The sequence below is a fragment of the Diorhabda carinulata genome, chromosome X, assembly GCF_026250575.1.
Source record: "Diorhabda carinulata isolate Delta chromosome X, icDioCari1.1, whole genome shotgun sequence".
NCBI classification, from domain to species: Eukaryota; Metazoa; Arthropoda; class Insecta; order Coleoptera; family Chrysomelidae; genus Diorhabda; species Diorhabda carinulata.
Genome location: NC_079472.1, coordinates 25,189,312 through 25,204,820, shown reverse-complemented (window position 1 = coordinate 25,204,820; position 15,509 = coordinate 25,189,312). Strand labels below are relative to the sequence as shown.

The window sequence follows — 15,509 nt, the reverse complement described above, 5'->3', positions numbered from 1 at the left end:
TGTGATTCTCGTGAGGAATGTAGATAATGTATAGAGTAAAAATAAAGGAACTTAATGGAGTTTCTTATTAGTAATAGCAGCTTTATAGTTGAAGAGGTAGTTTTTTTGAACAAAAAGTTCTAAATTTTAACATGAAAATGCGTAAATTTTATTATAAAATCATTATCTACACATAATACCAAAAGGTATATTCGAAACAAATAATTTGAATAAAATGTACTTTTATTGAAGTTATTCTGCAGACAATAAACAGAACAGAAAATATTCCAAAAGCTTTTCAAACAAGATGTAGGAAATTAATACAATGTTATCCTCGATATTTTACCGATACCGAAACTGGTGAAAAAGCTAGGAGGGAAAACACACATAGTGAATGTTATATATATTTAGTATGCAAAGTGCAAATAACTACTTCACAGTAAATAATTCACAGCGACTGTTGGATAAGTTGAGAGAAATCAAATATGTTGCTTTTAGGTGAATAAATAATTTAAGTGTCTTTTGAAATAATAAATGTGTGACGATTTTCTAGATATTACACTTGATGATGGGTTTTTTTTAAAGCTGCACTGACGCTACTTGAATTATGGATCCACTAGATACCTGTCGATTCCTGCCAGAATATGAACAAATCGTGACAATAAGTTTGACTGATAGCCATTTATGAGGAAATGAAACCTGGATAATGAATAAAAAGAGTCACAGTAAATTAACAGCAATAGAGATGAAACCACTATTAATTATAAAAACTTTAATATCAATTAATAGAAAGGAAAGTGGAAAAATGGATGGAAGAGTGAAAACTTAAACCCTGATACTCTGACCCTCGAAAAGGATACTAGAGAAAAAAAAGAAGGTAGCCATTAATAGCAGACTAGTTCATGACACGAGTTGACAATAGAAAGAAATGATTTCGTGTGATTGCTGAGTATCGTTATGAGAAAACTTTCCGCTTTTTCTTATAATTGACCACAAACCATGTAGGAATATTTGGCTTTGTTCAACCGTAATATAAAGTAGTTTTGCGTCCGAGTCGTGATAGGGTACGAAACGTAGATTCACGACAATACACCTGAGATAGTAGTCACAACAGTGTGTTCCTGAAAGATCAAAGAAAGCCAAGACTTGGTTTTTAGGAAAACATTTTAAAAACAATTGAAAAATCCCTGAAATGGACTACTAATTGCTCGATCCTCCACTCAATTCTCCGAATTTAGTCCAGAAAGGCTATTTCTTGTTTCCAAACATGAAGAAATGTAAACAAGATTCGACACAAACGGTGGAATAGTTACCGAATACCCACCTTCAAACTGCAGCAATTCACTGTTTTTTGGACGGAATATAGAATTGGAGGAAAGCTGGAGGAGTTAAAGAGTTATGGCTAGACTATGTCTAAAAACCTGTGTTTTTGTTTTCATATCATATGAATGATAAATACTTAACAATATTGCCCATTTCATGTATCATTGGAAAGAGTGATGGAAATTTCGCAGACAAAATGTAATAAACGCGGAGCAACACTATGGACTCCTCCACGGACAACAAATATTCGCCTTAACAAAAATTTCCATTTTCTTACCAATCTATCCAATTTCAATCCTATAAGCAAACCTTTTATAGATACGTTTTATTCATTCAACCCATTTCACTTAAAACTATTGTTTGATTTTTCCTTCAGTTGATGGATCAAATAACACTAATATTTGGTTAGTGAAGACTATATAAAAATTAAAAAATTCGTCTCTTCGATGTTAATTTTTGAATGAATTAATTAATCCTAATGTCTCTCAATATTTTATGTTAATTATTGTCAAAAGATTCATACAAGACTCTCTAAAGTTATATATTTCTACCATGAGATATTGATATGATTTCCTCTTATCTTTCACCACCTGAATTTGTAGCTACGTTGCCTCCTCGGGTTCTATTTATTCTCCTTTGTATGAGGCAAACTTTTATAAGATGGCCTTTCAGGACCATTGTTCTAATGTTTCCACATTTTTCTGTTCCGTTTTTCAGTGTCTATAAAATGAACAACTATCACTTTCAACACACACCTGCTGAACAAGACTGTGATTCTTGATGATGAATGATCGGTACTACTTTCATGTAAGAACAGCAAAATCGCTATCTATATCTTTTGTTACTTATGTGGTGGCTTAATAATCCCTAAAATGAAGTCGGGTTTATAAAATCATTATCAATGATCAGTACCTACAGTTTATTTAGGAATGCAGACATTATTAGAGAGAAGCAAATAACAAATAATGAATTGGAACCAAGTGAAACGATGTAAACAAGGAAGACGGAAAATGACCTGGATAAAAGGAGTGGGCAAGGTGATCTCAGACCAGAGGACTGAGAGGACAGAGAGAAATGGAGATTGGGTACCGCAAGGCTCCATAAACCGGATAAATTTCGATTCTAGGATTTGAAATATTTGTCACTTGTCACTTCTGTCAAAAATGTTTCTTTGATATGAGATGAAAATAGCCGAATTCGGTATACCTAAACATCACAAAACTTACACAAGTTTTTTTCAATGATGCAGTGTGAATCACTATCAATTTCCTACACTTTCAGTGGGATTGGTCATTGTGTTAGGAACTCAATCATACTCCGTTTAAATTTACAAATATTTCAATAACTTTCATTTGCATAGTTACGTAAAGTAATACAAAAGTATTGTTTTGCAGTATATATTTACAGTATTTTCATGTTTTTATCCCGTTAATCTCTTCCTTTTATCATTTTATTTGAATAAAAACGCTCTAAAGATATTCGCAGATATAGATCCCAGTAATGAAACCAGAATCTTGTAAATTAATTGCACCGATTTATCTTGGTCATTATTGAACGTAAAATTAGCATTCTAGACTGATAAGATTGATAGTTGTAGCTCTTAGTTTGGTACAAAAACAAATACACTAAACTATATGGAACAAATTAGTTAGCTACCTCTTCGGAAACAGAAATTAAGTGCCTGTGGTGTAGGAATCTAGTAGATTGAGGCTATTCTTCTATAATTATTATTCATTAATTTTAAAAATTTATTGTGTTTTATTACATACATCGTATTTAATGATAAACAAAGTTTTTATAATAAAGTCATGAATCAAAAGACATTTATGATATAATTTAGTCCGATATTGTTGATATAGAATTGTCACTATCGTTGTTACTATGATCGATGTTTTTCTATTTCCGAATATGATTTATAAACTTTCTCAATGCTAAGGGGGTATCTACAAGCCATTATATTAAAAACATTGAATGTAATTGAATCGATGTAATTTGATTGTTGCATTCCAGCTTTTAGACTGTTTGATCTACCATTGCTTAATCGACTATGATAGTTGTAATCCTGGTGATAATACCCAATTTTTTAGAGTGTAACGCAAATCAAATGTTACTATCTGAGTTACTATAAGCCGCAGTTCTTTGATTGTTAATATTTGAAACCCTGTCGATATATCTTCAAGAACAACTTTCTAATTGTTGTAGATGGTTGTGTCAACCCATATTTTTCAACGTTACGTTTTTGATTGTAGCAAATAAAAAGTATGCAATGCTCGTCCTATAAATTTTGGTAATCTCATTAAATTTAATATATTCTCGTAATCGTAAATATGTTTGTAATACCTGTTCTCCAACAACTTTGACATAAAGTTCTATGATTAGTGGACGATAACATATCTATTATAGTTTCACATTTTAGTGCTTTTACCCTAGAAAATACATTTTGAAATATTTATTAACATTATTCGCGATCTGATAGGATTGAAGCTTCATCTAATTGTTTGCGACATCTATCGAAGTTCATTTATGATTGTGTAGTATTTATATTCACTAATCACGATGACAAATGACTAAATATTTTATTTATTTTTTGATCTGGACACTTCCAAGTGTACTTTTTCTTTGGCGGCACTTTGATTTCTTACTAAGATACTAAGAATACAACAACTAGTGAAATTCTCTATTTTTGTCGTGGGAATGGGTATTATTAGCACTTCTTCAAAATTCGCCCTATTATATCAGTTTCGCGGTTGTAGCTCTTTGATAATTCTTATATTCCTTCAAGAACGAATAGAAACACTTTACTTTCTTATTTTCAAATGATAATATAAGAATTCAATTATTGTCATATTTCGTAAACTGACTAATTTCCGTTTTAGTTTGTTATATATAGTATTGTAATAACAGTACGTATATATGAAATACAAATGCGCCCATCATTTGTCGATATCATAGATTATTAAAGTCTAATTTGAAAAGCAATTCCAATATTTCAGGATTTATTTGAAGAAAATCAAAGCCCGTTTTTTTAATAGCCACAAAAAATAGAGAACGCAATCAATTTTATTATGCCTTTTAATAAAATATTGAAAACCAGAGGTATCAAAGTGGTTTTACAGCTAGCAAAGCGGACGGCGAAAACTGTGTACCACTTTGATTGTGGAGTTAAGTGAACTTAACATACGCTGAAATATATCTTTTCATAGCATTTTCTTTGTTGAATATCTTTGTGCTCCTGTAGCTGACTCGAAAATTTATACTGAGTTGAAAACGCAATTCCAGTTGACAGGTAGTAGACATTTCATTGTTAGAAACGTGGCCTTTATCTAGTACAAAAGACCATTAAGATAAGAAATTTTATAGGAAACTATGTTCGATATTTCATTGTTTTGTCAGTTTCTATGGTCTTATCATCAGTTTTTGAATTCTGTTATTGAAGATTTTCATTTTTGTACGTTCAATTTAGATAATTTGAAAATTCTCGAAAATTATAAGTTTTATTTTCCAATTAGTTTTGAGTTATTCATTACAGAGTGAATACTTCTTATTATTACAATTGTAGAACTTTGCGGCATCGACTGAGCAGCATAAACGGAGATTATAATTTTAGTCGAATTTAAAAAACTGGAAAACATGCCATGTGCTAGAATTTTGATTTTCATTATACACAGTCGGATAATTGGAGAGCGATATACATATGTAGATAACGCATAAAATTTTTCAAAATACACATGATATTCTATGACGATATAAACCCCTGCGAAGTATTTACCTTCCGCATTAATACAACAAGTACAGGGATCTACTGGAACCTTCGACTATACCTATCACAGATGTTAGGATATTCTCAATGTATCCGAATTGCACGACTTTTTCGATTTCAGAGATAATAAGTCATGGGGCGATAAATCTATTGAATAGAGTATCTGCAAACTTTTTGTCAAAATATGAATCAAACATATTCAAACGCAGGGTGCAATGTCGTGATGCAGCATATTTATCAGCCGTAATAATGCAGTCGATAAGTATAGAATCACTTTCTGACTGTTCCAAATCGTTTTCTACGATTGGAATTCGATGATTTCTCTTCTGAAAGGTTTTTCGGAATCATATTACTTACGAAATCTTTTATCGTCTGTTATCATTTGAAACGTAAACCGATAATCTTGATATTCATACCAAAGCTTACCTCGACCTATCTGTTTTCTTCGTCTTCTACACTTTCCCAATTCTAGAATAGTTTATAAACACTTGTGGTTCATAGAATCATCGCCGAACACTCTAGATTTTCATCGTAAGTTTCAGTCTTTGTATTAACAAATTTCTGACTAATGGTCGAGCGCAACTCGTGAAAATATGAATGGATGAAACAAGGTTACCACATCATATGGTAGAAGTCTAATGGAAATGTTCACCACAAGCGCAGCAAAAAAATCAGTATAATGGTCAGTTCTCGTATATATAATGGCAATGATTTAATAAATCATCGAGAAAAAAATATTCCTTGTAAAGGCATTTTATTTAACCGTGTACTGAGCCGTTTTTGTACCCCATACACGACAATTGATTCTTTGCTCGAATGAAGAGTAAATATTAAGGTTGGTTAGACTTGTGTAGGACAGGAATAAATGGAATTTTGAATGTTTCAAGTACAAAGATTCTTTCCATATTTTATTTTATTTTTCCATTAAACTTTTCATCGCAACAAAAAAATCTTTTTTGTTTGCCCTTAGGTGGGATTGGTCTCAGGAAAAGGTATTTCATTTTCAGATTAAATCCCACTGCTATTCAGTATCTTATGGAGTTGTCCCAAATGATTCAATGCTTTGTTCAAAACACTAAAAAAAAATACTAACTGTAGAGGTAGAACAATGGTCGAATGATCTGATGTTATTTCTTCAAGACAATCCGCTACAAATACAATGTTTTTTTGGCAGAGAATGATATCACATTGGATACAAAACCGTATTTGCTTCCGAATTTTTCATTTAAAGCGTGATAGCTTGAAAAGCATGTTTTATTATTGTCTATTTAATCGTAATTTGCGAATCGGTCTAATTTTGTTTTACCAAGAAAAATATTGGGTCTATTAGAACTTTTTATTTGTTGCAAAAATAATATAACAATCTTCAATGCTTCGTTAATCGCCATATTCTTATCTTAAGTTTTTTGTGTTAAAAATTTATTGGAACTTAACATAAAGTCTCCACGTTAGTATAAATTATAAGTCGTTTCATAAGTATATAAACTTTTACATAACATGGTTAATTTTTGAAATCTTTTCTTACACACATAATTCGCATGAACTTTTTTAGAGATTTCAACGAAGAATTTATTTTTTTTTAATCTACAATTCGTACTATGATTGCATTAGCAGATTACTAATTATTTTCCTTTTTCGGACAATAAAATATATTTAAAACAGCTTCTTTAGTTTGTACAGATCCTTTGAAGTTCCTATTCGATAATATCTGCAGTTTCATATTTCGTAACAAAACTAAACTAAGGCCTAGTTTCTTCACTTCCTAATAAAGTCCCTACTAACTTTTGTTCTTCGAATAACCAAAAATTCGGTTTCTTCACCTTCGAATAAATCGAGATATTAGCGAAATAAGTTATTAGGCAGTCACAAGTGTCAATTAAAGAGTAGAAACTTAATCTAAAATATTAAACATCAAACGTTGTTTATTTATCTATTACACCTTTATTTGATTAGTTCATTTTTCGAAATATTCGTCATACAAATAATTAAATATTTAATATGGATGCTTTCGAAGATTAAGAATATTTGTTTGATGAGGAATTGATTGAGAAAATACAGGAATTGCCAGAAGAACGAGCTTATACCGTTAGTCATAAAATTGATCATTACAATTTTCGGTCCGATGATGAATTCTATAAACGGCTCCGCATATATACAGAGGCCCTGCGTCCAGGTTATTTTCCAAGAAATAGAATACAGTTTACAAAATAAAACAAATCGCCGATGTGCTATCCTAATAAATCTTTCTTTTTGTGTTTTTATTTTTTCATTAAAATTTTTTCTAGAAATTTGTCAAGAGCTGTCTCACCAATGAATAAATTATTGATAAATTTGATATTTCTCGCTACAGATAGTTTCTATATTGTTCTTGGCGACTTTAGTGGTATTAAGAAATCAACTGTTTCAAAAATTATTTACCATGCTGTTCTCACTTTTTGCTCTCTACGAGAAAGAATTATAAAATTTTCTTCAACTAACGCGAAAAGAAAACAAAAATTATTGAGGAATTTTATGGATCTGCTAGGTTCTTCAGAGTGTTAGGTGCACTAGTTTGTACATATATGAAGATATTAAGTCCAGAAACGACAGATTTGCGTTCCTTGGTCCCCTTCATCATGCACATCATTACGGCCGTCTTTAAACTCACGACACCATTCACGCACAACACCATTACTCATGAAGTTTTCTCCATGCACATCATTATCCGATGGATTTCTTTAGCACTATCACACTTCTCACACTTGGCGGGAGCATCAATGATGGAGGACATGTTTACGTGACTGTAGCACAACGCCGACTGACGCCTAAATGTCAACGATGGCGCAGTGTAGTGCGAGATCTTCGCAGTCGCCTACAGTGTATGCCCGCATAACGTTTGCACGGAGCGATCGGAGGTTGAAAAAAAACGGCCCTCGTGTAATATTTGAATCGATACCCGGATGCTACGAAACTCACGCCACTGTATGTGACCCTGAAATTTTATTTAATAATTTTACACAGATTTTAATGTTACTACAGTCATTCTCTTCAAATTTATTATAATTAACAATAAAGAAATATCGTATTGCTGATACAGCAAACTAAACAAATAAAACAATGATATTACGGATTATATGTAAATTCCATTCCATAACTCCATAACATTGTTAGTGGAGTGAGTTTTATATTGCTCCTCAAATAATTTCTAAAATTAAACTAAAAGGGAGAGCTATACATTTAAGAGTATATTCACTATATCATTCCATTTTTATACCCTCCATGCATAAATTGATGAAATGATCTATTGATAGCAAAACAAATACCATTATTCATGGTATTCGCAGAATAATTATCACTTATAAATATCTTAATCCTTTGTTTTGTGATAAAAATATCTAACCATTATTTCGGGATCTGTTCCTCATGCTTCCTTCAATTTTTTTATATATTTGGTAGTTTAATTTTCTTCAAATCCTCTCGTTTCTGTTATCTGTTGAGATAATATATCAAAAATAATTGAATGAAACAACCAAATTCGGCAGTTTATGTCCGCTTCTATTACAAATATAAGTAAATTTATTACAAGACATCGTTAAGTATCTCATAAACATAAACCATGATGGCTACGATCAAGCTCTAATAACGTATTTTAAGTAGCATCCATAAATCGAACCCATAAAAATATTTATTTTGCAAGTAGTTACGCTTTATTTCATTAAAATATAATTACCTATAAATGTAGTATTGCCTTAGGAACTATAGAATAATGTTGATAATGCATTAATAAACTTTCCGAAATGTTCGCGTTTCACGTAACCAGATTGAAGTTGGTAATCGAAAGCTCTAGACATAAATAACAGCTATTATCTACATCTGTCATTATTTCCAGATCCATTATTAGAGCTACAAGTTTTAGTTCTTGTATACGTGTTATTTCAGGTATCTGATTTAGTCCAAATTATTTTCTCTCAAACTGATTCTAGGTATACGTACGAATGTAATAGATCGTGTTGTCTTGGACAATTAGACAATAATTAATCTCATTGAAGGCTTCGCTAGAAACTTTTTTGCTGGTTTATTTTAATTATTATGTTAAGTGAGTAATTACATTCGAGGAAAAAAAGACGCCTTTGCGTTCAGAGAATTGAACTTACCAATCTAATCATTATTTAATTGTAAATAATGGCAATTTATGACAATAAACATTATTACCAAACATTATGTCTATACAGTCTATACCATTGATTGGTGTGACTGATTGCCAGCTAGATTAGTAGTGGGAAGGTGGCAAAATTAAACACCAAAGTGTACTAACTCTAATATATTCCGAGCTTTCGAATACTTATTTATCGTTTGGGACTGAAATTATGGTCAAGTACAACATAAAAATATGTGTAATAGTATAAATGTAATAAAAATTACTTACATCAATTAGTTAAGATTGCAGCGTGATAAATTTTGTTTTATCTTCTAAAACAACATTAGATTCATCAATAAAATTCAATATTCAAATTGACGCTATTGATTTTTAGGTTAGATAAGGTTAGGTTGTTGTGAATGATGTTGAATATTGATTGGTGAATTTATGAATGACATTAAATTTTATAGGTTAGGTCGGTATGAGGGAAGTTGAATAGGTTAGATGAGGTTAGTTAGTTGTTGTTGGTTGGCGTTGAATTTATTTTATTGAATTTGTTTTTTTTTAAATCTATAAAAGATATTCAACGCCAAGTAATTGAAGAAGTTGCCTCTGGTAGAGATTGATGAATTGATGTGGAAGATTGTCTCCTAATTAATTACTCTTTTACCTTGGAAATGGCTTCTACGCCACAATCATTAAATAACAAAATAGGAGAACTATTTGCCGAATAATGAATATTTCATGTTAATTAAGCTTTGTTTTTAACTAGAAAAACGTTGAGGCAAAGATTTTTTTGGATAATGAACGGTTTCCAAAAACATCCATCGTCATTGATTGCTTTACGTCTTGCTTACAAATGCATGCCGGTTTTTTTTTACAAAAACAAAAACTGTCTAATTCTATAAATTGGAAAATTGTTGCAAGAAAAAAAAATAAATGAGGAAGCAATCAGTGGAACAGAAGCCATAAACACAGCATAGAAAGGACTCTGAGTAAACTACTGTTTCGATAAATAGAGAAATAAGACTTTTAATTATTTGTGCACTGAACCAGGGGCTTATTGATTTATTTATTATTTTTGTATGAAGTAGAACTTCACTGATTTTTGCCCTTGTTTATTATTTGTTGACATATTTATTTCATCAGCATTTGTGTTCGAATGTAGGCATTTTCAATGAAGTTCCAATGTCTCCAATTGAAGCAAAATAACGTGAACGTACTATGAGATATCTGAAAAGTTTTTAAATATCAATATCTAATACAAGCGATCATATTGTTGATTATATCCTAATCATTGAAAGCTTATTATCAATTATTCCCAAAGAGCAACGAATTATTAGAAGCTTCCTTACTCCATTTACTGAGATTCCTCTTAATGAGATGTGTAGAACAACTTAAGCAGCGCCTATCGAAAATTAAGCACGAAGAACACGTCTACAACATAAACTTAATTTGCACGTTGATTCCCGAGGGTATCATAATATAGTATACGATGGCAATTTACATTAGAGGTTTATGTACTTTCGAAAAATTTGTGGAGCCATTTGTAGTTTCTAATCATAAAATATGAGGTAAGTATGTTGAGTTTCAAAAATTTTTTTCTATAGATTTGTTTAATCTATTTCATGTTTCATATGTCCATGTTCTATTTCATACTTTTTCCTTCGTTCTTTGCTACAATTCCTCAACTAATAATAGATGGTTGTCAAGATCTAAGGATACCCAGTGCAATCTACTTTCGTAACTAAAGTTTAAAATTGAAATTGTACCCGCGGCCATTTGCTTGTAATGATCGTCATCTGTGGTGAAACTATAAATACAAATTCTTTGTTTCATATAATTCTATTTTCCTGTATTTCGAAAAGAGTGGCTACTAATGACATGTAAATTTGTTTCCAGAATTCACTTGACTACCTATCTGCATCTGAAGATACATAAACTAGGCTCATACTTATTTAGCAAACAAACCTCAAATCTAAAATAAACACTTTTTTGTCAATTTGCTTTCATTCATTGCTATTTCCTTTGAGCGAAGTGAATCATAGTGAAAAATGTCGGTATCAGTTATTGAAAGTGAATTTTGGAAAAGTTGGTTTGCGAAAATTTTACAATTTTCAGAAACAAAGTCTTGTAAATTGGAGAAACGTCATGTAGGTGTTGTCACAGGAAGCTGCGTTGTAGAGCAAGGCTTCAAACTACTGGAAAGAAGAACCCGATATTCAGGAGGGGAGATTCGCATTCTAAAAGGTAGCAGAAACATTATTTAAAGTACATACAAGAAGAAGGAAAGAGGAGGTATAAGTGAAAGGCCTTATTTCTAGAGCTTTTGCAAAAGAGTGCATGGAGTTCTTTGCAGCGCATAGGGCGAAACGTTGTACAATTTTTTTTCATTAACAATATGGACAATATATCTTGGTATTTACATGTGAAACATTTTCCTTCTGCGAAAAGTTCTTGGAGTTACGGACTCCAAGATGGCCACTAGTGTTTTGGTTGCTACAAAATAATAAACTGACAACGTGCTTATACCTATAAAAATGTAAGATTTATGGAAAGCTCTTAATTTCTATACACGAAAAATTTCTGTTAATTATTAAAAAACCATCCATCTAGCATTGAGTTGGGTTTGGCGAAATGTGGAAGTAAACAGTTGCTGATTCCATTCTCATCAAGTATGATACCGAAAGATTAGGTCAATCGATTTACTCATAGATCGAAATAGGAATATGGTTCAAAACAGTATCGAGCTGACTTATTTGAATCCAAATCAAGTGGTTTCACCTTCGAATTATGGCGTACAAACCAAAAAGTGAACTTTTGGTTACATTTTGTGACTATTTGATAGAGACAAATATCGTCGAAATCGCAGACATCCCTCCTTTTATGCGGGCGAAAGAAAGTGATTCGGTTACAAGAACGATTCATTGTTGCGTGCAAAATTTAATTCTCCCTTTTACAAAACTCATCCCTCCATATATGTCTTCATTGAAAACTTAAGAAAATGTCAAAAATTAAACTTATGTAAAAATACAAAGTGTTGATGCTAGTACCAATTTTAAAGATGTAAAAGTTTGAGTATTATTATATAAATGTTGTTTTTGGGTAATGATCTAGTCTAAGTAAAGTTTACTATTTGTTTTCTATTTTTGTTTGGATATAAAAACTCGGTGACCAATTTACCTGTCAAATTAGTGGAGTTGGTGACTTGGCGACGAGTTTGCCCTCTCCGACGCACATAATCAAGAAATGTGAAGGTTTTTAACATTTATTACGTATTCTTATGCTAGTTGATTCCCAGTCTTTAGACATTTTCAGATAATGAATATCGACATAACCTCGTTGTTTAACATTTCCTCAATCTCCAAACTAGTGTATCAGTTGTGTACGGCACATAATGATGTATTTATAACAAGCCGGCCTTTTTAATAACTATGACGGATGACTTCAATTGTGATTACAACCCGCCCTAAATTAATATTCGGGTATGAATTTAAAGTAGACTTTCCCTATGAACAGCTGCTATACTCAAATGTGTATATTGTTTTTGAACTCTAAATAACTGACTAACGACTGACATTTTAATTTATTCCTCGCAAAGATACGAAAAAGTGCTTTTTCTTTACGCTTCGATTCTAATTAAATGAATTTCCAATTTGATATTGATCTATTTATACCTTCTTAAACTAATAATAAAGCTGAAAATGATTCAAACCAATTAAAAAAAACTCCGACCGTGACAGGACTCGAACCTGCAATCTTCGGATCCGAAGTCCGACGCCTTATCCATTAGGCCACACGGTCTACACATTGAATATTGTTACAAGCTGAAGGTGAACCCTACAAAATTGATTTTTTTAATAATGTAATATAATTCAATTAGTTTTTATCCGCGGCTTCGCTGGCATTAAATAAACATCAGAAATCATTATAATAGAAATATATCAATATGATAACTTTATTTTATTGCTTGGGTAGTATTATCGATTTTTTAAAAATTACTACATACAATGAAGTTTCAAAACATGATTTATTGAAATAGAATAACAAATGTTAAAATATATTTTCCTGTAACAAAAATAAATAATTTTAAATTTTTTGTATATGATTATGTTATAAGGTTTTTCTTTGGGCATTCCGGGCATTAGATACACGTGAACACGCTATATATAGCCATGAGAGAAGCATGGCTTTTCTAGAAACTGAACTCTTTTAAATTGAAAAGGAAGGTCAGCTGGAATGATTGGAATTCGAGGTATGATAACCCTTTGTCCCTTGCCGACACCTATTAATAATAGTAGCACCAAGTATATTCTGTCCCAATTTTGTTATACGAAGCCTTGTTCCATTACATAGCCGAGGAGCATCTAGATTGCGCAACAGCATTACTGGTACATTTAGTTTTAATTGAAGTTTATGTGACGGTACACCTGACAGTTCAAGGGAATTTAAAAACTTAACAGGACATGAAGTACTTAGTTCCGTATCCATAATTGTATCCAACGACAAATATTCATTCATTTCTCCTTGCACATCTTTTAAAATGTCGGTGTTAATCTTATTAACCACTTCATTTTTTGGTGCTAAGGCCCATAACGAATTTTTAGATAATGTTCGCTTCCAAGGCATTTTTTAAACATACGCTTTCAGTGACAGTCACGAAGGTACCTAGCCTCAAAAATTCCAAACAACTGAAACTATACTCAATTAAATTAGATGTATAGATTAAATAGATATTGACTTGACCGTCGGTAATATCGTACGTCGATAATATAGTATTTAAGGTTTGAACTTCATTACTGTATGTTAGATGGCGCTGAAGTAGCAAAAAACATCCATGCTTTCACATTTATAATATTAGTAGGATTCTTTTGGTATCCAGATTCATAGAATACAAAACAACAATACACATGTCTCAAGGTACTACAAGGCGACTGCGAAAAATTAAAATATTCTTTTAGATGAGTATATAGGATAGTATATTCAAATACAAGTAACGAATGCTGGAATGGCGTTTTGGAACGAGCGTTTCATACTATTTTCTCTGTTTTGTTCATAGCAAAATTGTTTAAAATATATATTAGGGAAATTAGAGTGTAACGCAGGTGGTCGTGGGCAGCACTGATTCATGTTTGACAGTTGACAATATTATTTGAATTTAAAAGTTTGTTTGAATCAGAAAAAAACTCATGGCTTTTGCCACCATAAATAATTTACTATCTGCTAAATAAAAAAAAAACAAAAAAACAATGATCAAAAATTTATGGTTTGCTGTTCGGATGTGTTTTTATGCAATTAGTAAAAGTTATAAATGCTCAAAAATGTGGAAGACTTATTCCATGTTAAAGTCAACGTTAAATATTCGTCAAAATATTATACATCGTCCAGTCAGCCGTCAAAGTGAAATTGTTATTCAGGGGCACCAACCTACCACAGAAAATTACCAGAAATGGTTTAAGAATGGAGCGCATAGTTAAACAAACTACTAAAATGTAAATTGAACTAAAAGTCTAAAAAAAATGGAAGTAATGATAATATACATTAGATAAAACACTAAGATCCGCCGCTATCAACAATCGAAACCAAACTGAATATTTCATTTATTTTTTTATCTTAACGCTTCCTGGCGTATTTGTTCTTTAGTGGCACTCTGATTTCTAATAAAGGTTACAAAGAATACGAAACCAGTAAAGTTCACTACTTTTATCTTTGATATAAATACTGTTCACAAAAATCCACCTGGTGGATCAAAACACGTTTCAGTTACTATTATAGTATTTGTACAGTAGCTGTTTGAGACAAACGTGTTTTTTTATCGTGCCGAAAACCATATGTGACGAGAAACAGGAGCAACTTATCAATCTCAAATTTCTCCCTAAATTGAAAAGGCCGAAATAGAAAATCAAAATTCAAGGCATTGTTGATCATTTTTTTCGACCGTGATTACTGAATGGGTTCCAGAGGGTCAGACTGTCAACCAGACTTACTATTTGTCACTTTTAGCAACACTGCGAGAACGAGTTCGTTAAAACGGCCCGAGCTGTGGAAGGACAAGCTGTGGATTTTGCACTAGGACAACGCACCTGCTCATAACGCGCTATCAGTGGAGCAGTATTTGGCCAGTAAGTGCACTCCAGTGCTCGAACACCGAACACTTTTCCGAAGTTAAAATTTGTTATGAAAGGGACCCGAGTTGAGTCGATGGAAGCGGTGAAGCAAAAAAAGGCAGAGCCCCTAGAGTCTATCATCAAAGAATACTTCCAGCACTGCTTCGATCAATGGACAAACCGTATGGAAAGTAGTGTGGCAAGGGAGGGGGAGTATATTGAA

At 32.0% G+C, this 15,509-nt stretch overlaps 1 protein-coding gene and 1 non-coding gene across 2 annotated transcripts in view; one reads left to right on the top strand and one right to left on the bottom strand.

The window, feature by feature from the left end:
• The window catches only part of LOC130900754 (rap guanine nucleotide exchange factor 4), a 302,255-nt gene that overhangs the window by 106,399 nt on the left and 180,347 nt on the right, over window positions 1–15,509 (top strand). The window lies entirely within an intron of this gene.
• On the bottom strand, window positions 12,911–12,983 carry Trnar-ucg (transfer RNA arginine (anticodon UCG)). The gene has a single exon. It is a non-coding gene; the product is annotated as a tRNA-Arg (tRNA).